The sequence below is a fragment of the Pinus tabuliformis genome, chromosome 5_1, assembly GCF_031772625.1.
Source record: "Pinus tabuliformis cultivar Carrire ecotype Pingquan chromosome 5_1, CPIR1, whole genome shotgun sequence".
Taxonomy (NCBI): domain Eukaryota; kingdom Viridiplantae; phylum Streptophyta; class Pinopsida; order Pinales; family Pinaceae; genus Pinus; species Pinus tabuliformis.
The window spans coordinates 221,738,662-221,747,390 of record NC_142305.1 but is presented as its reverse complement, the minus strand read 5'-3'; the positions used below and the strand labels follow the sequence as shown (position 1 = coordinate 221,747,390).

At 32.0% G+C, this 8,729-nt stretch overlaps 1 pseudogene across 1 annotated transcript; it reads right to left on the bottom strand.

The window, feature by feature from the left end:
- Nucleotides 1-4,161: 4,161 nt before the first annotated feature.
- LOC149164211 (organic cation/carnitine transporter 1 pseudogene) lies at nt 4,162-7,664 on the bottom strand (annotated as a pseudogene). Its single transcript, XR_016260059.1, has 2 exons — nt 7,048-7,664; nt 4,162-5,336 (listed from the first exon to the last, which is right to left on the bottom strand). The product of XR_016260059.1 is annotated as an organic cation/carnitine transporter 1 pseudogene (transcript).
- Nucleotides 7,665-8,729: the final 1,065 nt, after the last annotated feature.

Genomic DNA, 8,729 nt, shown 5'->3' with positions numbered 1-8,729 from the left:
AGATTTCCATAGAGATTGGATGCAGCGGATATATGAAGTAAAGGATTCAAAGAATCTGCTATGGAAACAAGTTTATCTTGCAGCTTTGCCATCTAGGTTCATGGACTACATCAGACTGCAAGAAATTTTCCAATTACCATTTGAATCTTACACATGGGGTGAAATTTATGCACACATTACAAAGACCCTGGTAAGTCTCTGTACAAGTTCCAAAGTTAACAAATCTTTGGAAAAACTTTCAAAATTCCCAGATCAGAAGTCCATCTGCAGCAGATACGGACTTACAATTGATGACCCCCTGGTTAAAAGGAGGAAAGCAAAGAAAAGGGCCAAGAAAGAATACAAGCAGAAATTCAGAAGCTATAAAGATCGTAAGAAGTATCCTCAACGATCTAAAGGCCGATCCTCCAAAGTCAGAAAAGGTTATTACAGGTATGAACCTAGAACACATTACAAAGACCCTAGAGAGCTACACCACAAGTACCTGCAAATCACACTTCATTAAGTCAAATAAATATTCAGTATCAGTCCACGGTACAATTATGTACAATGTATGGCTATCCACTTTCCATTTGGTCTCTAATAAGTAAACGAGATAAATATCATATGTGAAAACGATAATTTTGGTGTATAATATTATTTTTTTATTTTTTTTTGGATTGGGAGTCTTTTAAGCATTGGAAAAATTGTCTACACGGGGTTGGAATTTGGGTAAAAAATTTCAAAAATTCTTGTAGATGTAGTGTTTGAATCATGTTTTTATGATGGAATAGATTCAACACCGTAACTTCCAAAACACTTAATTATAAATTTTAACAACTTTTATTTGAATTTACAAAAATCCCTATCAAATTTTTTCAAAATATAATCCAAATTTTAATAGATTCCTAAACCAAAAAACATAACCACAATTGTAATATCTCAAGTTTAAGTTGTATAGAGTATCACATTTTTAAACAATGAAGCTATAAACAAGGTGTTTCAATGGTTTTGATACCTCTTTGTGCTTAATTTGCATTTTTTTTTAAAGTCTCTAAATAAATCTACTTCCAATAACTTGAATTATAATCGGGAAAAAAAAAGTTTTATCTTTATATATATTTTTTTTAAACGATAAACCTTGATATTTAAATTTTTTAATCACTTTTCAATTATTTCATTTATGCGGTTTGAAAAACACATTTAGCGTTGAAATTTCTAAAATCCAATTATATTTATTTTTTGATACAAATTAATTTATCAGTAAAATTATCTAATTATTATTTAGAAAATATTTTTAAATTTTAATTATATTTATTTTTAAATATAATTGATTTTTAATAAAATTTTCTAATTATTATTTTATTAAGAAAATTATCTAATTTATATAATAAATTAATTTAATAATAATAATCAATTCTTAAAACAAATTTATGATGTATTTCAAATTTATGTACGGGTAAAAATATTTTTATTGGAGATTTAACAACTTTATTTATATATTATAGATTTATTGTGTTGCATTTTTATTATCATGTCAATGAGTCAATAGTTGTAATGAGAGATTTATCATTGTTAATATTTATGACATTTTAAATTGAGAAAATTTTATTATAGAAAATTTCAATTATATAAGATAATAAGATTGTCACTTATAATATTAAATATAAAACATATAAGAATAACCAATCAGAAAAGGCCAGATACTACATTGTGTGCTAAAACCTTAATTTATATTGAATGAGTGTGCAATATCTCTCTTTCTTCTTCTATTTCTTTTTTTTATCATTTTTTTTTAGCCAAAGATTGCAATCTCTTTTAAAAAATATCAGTTGTCTTTTCATCAATTTGTTTATACATGCAAATTCAACTTTCAAACATGGGTTATGATCAATCAATCAAAAATTTAGTATTATTATTTTTGGGTAAGATTTGTTGAATTATAAATAACCAAACACTTCAATTTACCAATCAGTAGAATCTAAATTAATCCAATTATAAACCTTAACACTAACTTAAATTTAATATTTTTACTTCACTTTAATTACATTTAAACTAAACAACAAGCACTAACTATTTATAATTTTTTTTTTTTTTTTTTTTTTTTTATTTGATTTAGTTATAATATTAATTATAATTTTTTATTTTATTTTATTATTTATTTGATTTAGTTATAATATTAAATATTACACGACATCTCTATTAAAATAAATTGAAGAGCACTTCTCAAAACAATTATAAATTTATAATATTTATCTTAAATTTATAAGTGATTCGAGAATATGTTAAAAATAAAATAGTCTGGAATTGACTAAAATGTTTTTCCAGGACTCGAATATGCCACAAGTAGCAGACATTCTACGGCCAACGCTATTCCCACAGCTTTGCCGAATGACAGTAGTTGCTATATAAAAGGAATGTGTGAGTTCATGGATTTGGAAAAGTATAGTGCGGCAAATGGAATTTACAGAATAGTTTGGATTGTCTCATACGGTCTGCATTATTATACTTTGTCTGCCATTTACTCTGACTGGTCAGAGTGTTTTGACCAATAAAAGTGTAAAAGATGCCAACAACTAATATTGTTGTCAGTTACATGTGATTTCCTAAAAATATATGAATTCGTGTTTCAATAAGAAATTATTGGAAGTTTTTATTATTGAAATCACAAGTTTGATGGATAATCTTACAATCGAAGTGCTCTAGAGATTTTCCATGGTGCTGAATCCATATTTACAGTGAAAAAACTAGTTTAAATAACACAAATAAAAATTTCACCTCAAATTTTTCCACTGAATTCCCCCACCAAGAAGTCCAAAAAGTAACACTAAAGACAACTCCTTTCAATAATATATGAATTTGTGGTAGTTTAAGCAGACTGTTTTTCCCTGAAATAGAAATTTTGGTCATATTTTGATAAAATCTGGAAAGAATTTTTCTAAATCTAAGTTATAATTGTCCAACTTCAATATTTTAAGTGTCCTAGAGATTTTTAATAGTACTGAATCTATTTCCACCATCAAAAACATGATTCAAACAATACTATAGCAAAATTTTTTGATACCTAAATCAAATCACCTTTTGATTATCGACTTCACTTCTCTAACCCACCTCCCTTTTCTCCAGGTTCCATTCTTCCTCGGCTTTGAAAATGAAATAAGCATGCCGTTCATAACCCACTATCCCTGTCGAAATAAATCATTTCATTTCAGTCATTTAAAAACATCTCGTAACTCCTTAGTAATTGCATTAATTATATTCAGAAATGGTCACAGTTAGATGAACAGATTCATCTAGATCAATATTATTATTGAATATGTGTAAGCTTTTTAATTAATAAATAAAACTACTTTAATATTTTAAAACCTTTGAACATTAATGGGTTGTTCGAGCGAAATCTCCAAATGTTTAAGCGCATCTAAAAAGTCTTTCAAACGTTATATGATAAGAATGTTTAATCTCATTTTACCATGACAAAGGATTTGACTCAATGATAAGAATGTTTAATCTCATTTTATCATGATAAAGTATTTGACATACTAAAATATTTTAAACGGAGGACAATTTAGAAGAAATTTCGCACACTAAGCTCTAATCGTAGATTTTTTTGACAAAAATGTTTTGAAACACTGAAGCACTAGGTAATTGGTCATTCAGATAGTAAAAAAATTATATAAATGAGATTTAGGGACAAGGATACTTTGACCTATATGATGAATTATAAATGGAGTGGTTTACTAAGATGGTATGATTAAAAATGTTTCAAAAAACTTTGCATTAGAGTTGTTTGAATCATATTTTTGATGATGGAAATAAATTCAGCACCATCAAAAAAACTTTGAGATACCCAAAATATTGAATTTTGACAGTTTTAAAAAAATTTCCTGCCTGATTTTATCAAAATATAACCAAAATTTCCATGACTTTCAAAAAAAAACCTTTAACTAAACTACCACATTATTAGAATGAAAAAACCTTTAACTAAACTACCACATTATTAGAATGAAAAAACCTTTACCTATTAGAATGAAAAATCTATTAATAGCATAATTAAGATATTAGATGTAAAATAGGGAAAACATATAGTACAAGACAAACCTTAATAAATAAATAAAAGATAGAATCACAAATTTTTATAGTCCTCAAATGACAGAATATTATCTAGGAGTTGAACACTACTTCTTATGCCATTAATGGGGAATTGGGCTCCGGTATCTGGCCTTTCATCATTTTGGCTTCTTCTACCTCCTGCTCTTCCAGCGTTTCATAGAGCGGACGATTTCTGGTCTCGGGGAGAAGTAGAACCAGGAGTCCACCCCACATAGCGAACCCTCCAAACGCAACAAATGAAACCCACGGTCGTGTTCTTCCCATGACAACGATGACAGGAGCGATGGCACCACCTGCCATAAAGGCCTGCCTCACCGTAGCCACTGCCATGCTCCTTACATTTGTAGCAAATAATTCCATGCACAATATATACACTATATCAAACCCCACACATATTGCCAAGAGCCCCATTGCTTCCACTACCATCTGCATCCACCCAATATCCGTTGCGCACAACACGGCAGAAGCAACGCAACACAAAGTGCAGGTGATACAAGAAATCGATATAAGAATCCGTCGATCGACTCTCGGAAGCAGGATATTTCCGACGGCTATGGCCGGGATTTCAATGAAAGCATTGAGTGCGGTGCTCACATACAGATTCACCTTCATATTGCTCACGTTAAGCAGCAGACCGTAGTAGGCCAAGCCCACCATGGCTGCAGCAGCCGTGAAGGCCACAATTCTCCTTCGCACCCACGGCACTTTTAACAGATTGATCATCGCCGGGGAAGAATTTTCGACTCCCTCTGCAGAGGCCGAACTGATCCGAACGTTCTCGGGCAGACATTTACCGTTCCGGGCAGCCATGTTTTTAAGAATGTCCAGAGCTTCGTCTTCTCTTTTTCTGATGACCAGCCATCTGGGAGAGTCGCATACAAAAGGAAGAACGAGGCAACAATAGGCCATGGACAGTGCAGAAATCGAAATGTAGGCCATACGCCATGACGATCTGGTAAGGTATGCAATGCCGGAAAGCGAGAGGAAGCCTGCTGCGAAAAAAACAAAACCATAGAGCCCAACTTGTCCTCTCCAATTGCTCCCCACTACTTCGGTTGAGAGAACTAAGCTGCAGGTGCCAATGACTGCACGACCAATGCCGCTGATTAACCTGAGGGAGGAGTATATCCAGATGTTGGGAGATAGTGCTGTCAGAAATCCAGAGATTGAGATTACGAAACACGACAGCATTAATGTTCTCTTTCGCCCAAGAGATGTATCCGCGAGAGGTCCCAAAAACCATGAACCTGCCGTGCATGGGATTCAATGCAAAATCATGTTGAAATGGGAAAATGAGTGGTAGAAAGCATAGTTACCAAATTCGAATTCGGATTCCAATTCAAATTCTATACCAAAAATCGACTTTATAAAATTCAATACTAAAAAAATTCTACAAATACTTGAATATATTAATTTTTTTATTTTATTTATAAATTTAAATAAAAAAAACTTTATATTCATAATTTTAATGAAAATATAAAAGCTGTATATGTTAATTTTCTTCCAAAATAGAAGTTATTGTTTTTTATGTTTTATATCAGAGTTATTGATTTGCAACCAATTTGCTATTTTATAATTTCCAATTTTCTATTTTATAATTTCTTGTAAAGTAGGAATTATCCTTTTTCTTAATTGCAATTGTCATTTATGAGATTTTCTAATATAGAAATTACTATTTTATTTTTTTTTATAAAAATTATAATATTTTTTTTTTCCAATAAGAATTACCAATTTGCTAAGATAGAAATTACCTGCTATTTTTATAAAAATCATCTTTTCTTTTTATTTTTTTTCCAATAAGAAATATGAACTTGCTAATTTTTATAACAAAATATATAAAAGTATTAGCTTTACCTTTCTCTATATTATTTCAATTTTCCACCAAAGTTGCCTAGTTCTAAACTTGTTTTGCCCTTCCTCTATTATTATTATTTCCACCTGGGTTGGGCAGGTTCGAATTTGTATTCTTCTAATACATGAACAAAGCAAATCTGGAATTAAAATTTTACCTTACAAGGACGATTCCTATTTAACAATTGAAGAGTAAGTTCAATAACCTATTTCCACCAATTCAACTATTGAAAAGTAAGTTCCTAAATTATGGAGATAACTGTAAATTTTATTGAAAAAAAAAAATCAACACTTTTCAATTTACATATATACAACACCATTTCTGAATTTATAAAATATATTTAAACAATATTTAAAAATCTGTAATTTCAAAAATTCTTATATATTTAGTCAATATATAGATTGGTATATATCAAACTTCCAGCTCTGTTTACCTTATACCTTACTTTGCTTATATGGCCACTGTTCAGTGTAACCAAGCACATCACGTATTCTTTTTGGGGCCGAAACACACTCAAATTAAGGGACGAAACAGAGTCATGTTGGGAGCGAAACACATTCAAGGTAAGGGACGAAGCAGAGTGAATGTTGTAGACAGCAAACCGAATTGGAATTCTCTGCATTAATCACCGTATCGAACCGAACTAGCGAATTAACGAATTTTTTTGGACGGTACGGATGAACTTGGTAACTGGTTTTTAAAATTTAAATACTTTATTTTGAAATTTGATAAACATTATCCAAATCAAAGATAGATAATTAATTTTTTTTGTGTTTTTTTTAATCAGATTTCAAAATATTCCCAATTTTAAAATTTGATAATATTTTCAGAATTGGTTTTTAATCCCTAAATCTATGATTCCTCAAATATTATGTGGATCGCTGATTCACCAATCAGATAAAGATAAACATGAACCCTGTTCCTAAAATATTAAACAATCGGACAAACATGGACTCTGTTTCTCAAATAATCAATCAGACCAACATGGGCGCTATCAAATAATTGACAGCTGCCATATCAGTATGGATACTTGGATATGTATATACACTAAACTATCATTCACGAAGCATCATGGAAAACAAAATCAGTATGAGAAAACAGTGTACCTAAAATACATCCCATGAAGAAGAGGGAGGCAGGAACGCCTGACTTGAAATTGTCATGGCAGATGAGTCCCCATTCTGAAACCACAGACGATCCCCTCCCATCAACCCACTCCCAAAGACTCCCATCCATTTCACACAATGACGACTTTGGTGTGCACCATTTCTGCCCACTCATTGCTGCTGGGAGCTGCAGCGTCACATTGTGTGTGAGATGTGGCGTTTGAGAAGCCGTGCATCGCCATGGAGGTTGAGCATCAGTGAATATGGGAATAAGTGACTGCAGGGCGTCAAAAGCCCATGCCAGAGACACCATGAGGACATGAAGCTGCTGAGCCGGACCGAAACCACCCACATGTTGGTCCAGAATCTGATCCACAGAGAGATTGATGTGGGGAATCTCCTGATCTTCGGTTTCGCTCACTTGCTGATCATGGCCGCAATCCTGTGTCAAGCATTGGTGCGTATGCAAGGATGCCGAAGTGCGAGAGACTGAGAGCAGAGGTTGCTTCATGGCGTTTGAAGGTTCAATGCTGCCCCAGTTGCAACTTGAAACCCTAGCGAATTTGGGTTCACAACTGTAAACTTTATGCGGGCATCCATGGTCCTGGAAATGTTATGTCAAAGACATCAGCTGGTTCGTCAGTATGCACTACGGCACGTTCATACAGAATTCAATTAAAAATATAATTTTCTAGTCACAAAAATCTCACCGCAGTATGGAATCTTTTGAATACTTTATCGAATTTGATTAGGAGGACAGCTACGAGTGAAGCAGTGTCAGTGCATCGAAATTTGTAATTTAAAACAATGTTTTATATATAATATTTTTAAATTTTATTATGAGTTATATTTACTTATGTGAAAACATTTTTAAATTTTATTATAATACTAAATGCAATTTTTTTTAAGTTAATAGTATTGCTTTAAAAAATAGATTATATTATTGAGGACAAAACTAGATCAAGCTCATTTTGCCACATGAGAAATCATTTTTATTGGTTGGTATGTGAAAATGCAAAGCATGTGTGGAAAATTAGAAATAACACTTATTTAAATATATTATAAAATCAAAAGGTGATTGTTATAAGAAAGTTAGAATATGTTAATTAAATTAGGTGTCTCAGAAGTCGAATCTTTGGCGCTCAAGCCAAGTGATATTGAATATGACTTTCCATGTGACCTAAATGAGATTCCAATCCTTGGCACTCAAGCCAAGTGACATTGAATATGATTTTCCATGTGAGCTAAACGAGATTCCAATCTATCAAGGCATGTTTGTTGTTCCTACTAATTTTGGTGACATTGAATATGACTTTCCATGTGAGCTAAGCGAGATTCCAATCTGTCATGGCATGTTTGTTGTTCCTACTAATTCTGGTGAATATTATTCACAAAAGGAATGATGTCATTCATGTCCTCTTGTTTCCCTTTTAAAACTCTTTCGAACAAGGTCTTTAACTACCAATGAAGAGTTATAGAATGCATGTATTGGCTCTTTGGTTCCTTCTTCCCTTGGTGTGACCAGGGTCGGGAAGCCATTGTGACACCTCCTCTAACAACATTGAATTTGAATAAGTTCGATGATGTTGAGAAACATAATTCTCAAGCCATTGTATATCCTCTTAAGTACTCAAAGAGGTCACATAGTAGTAAGTAACCAACACCTCCTAGGCTTGCAATTA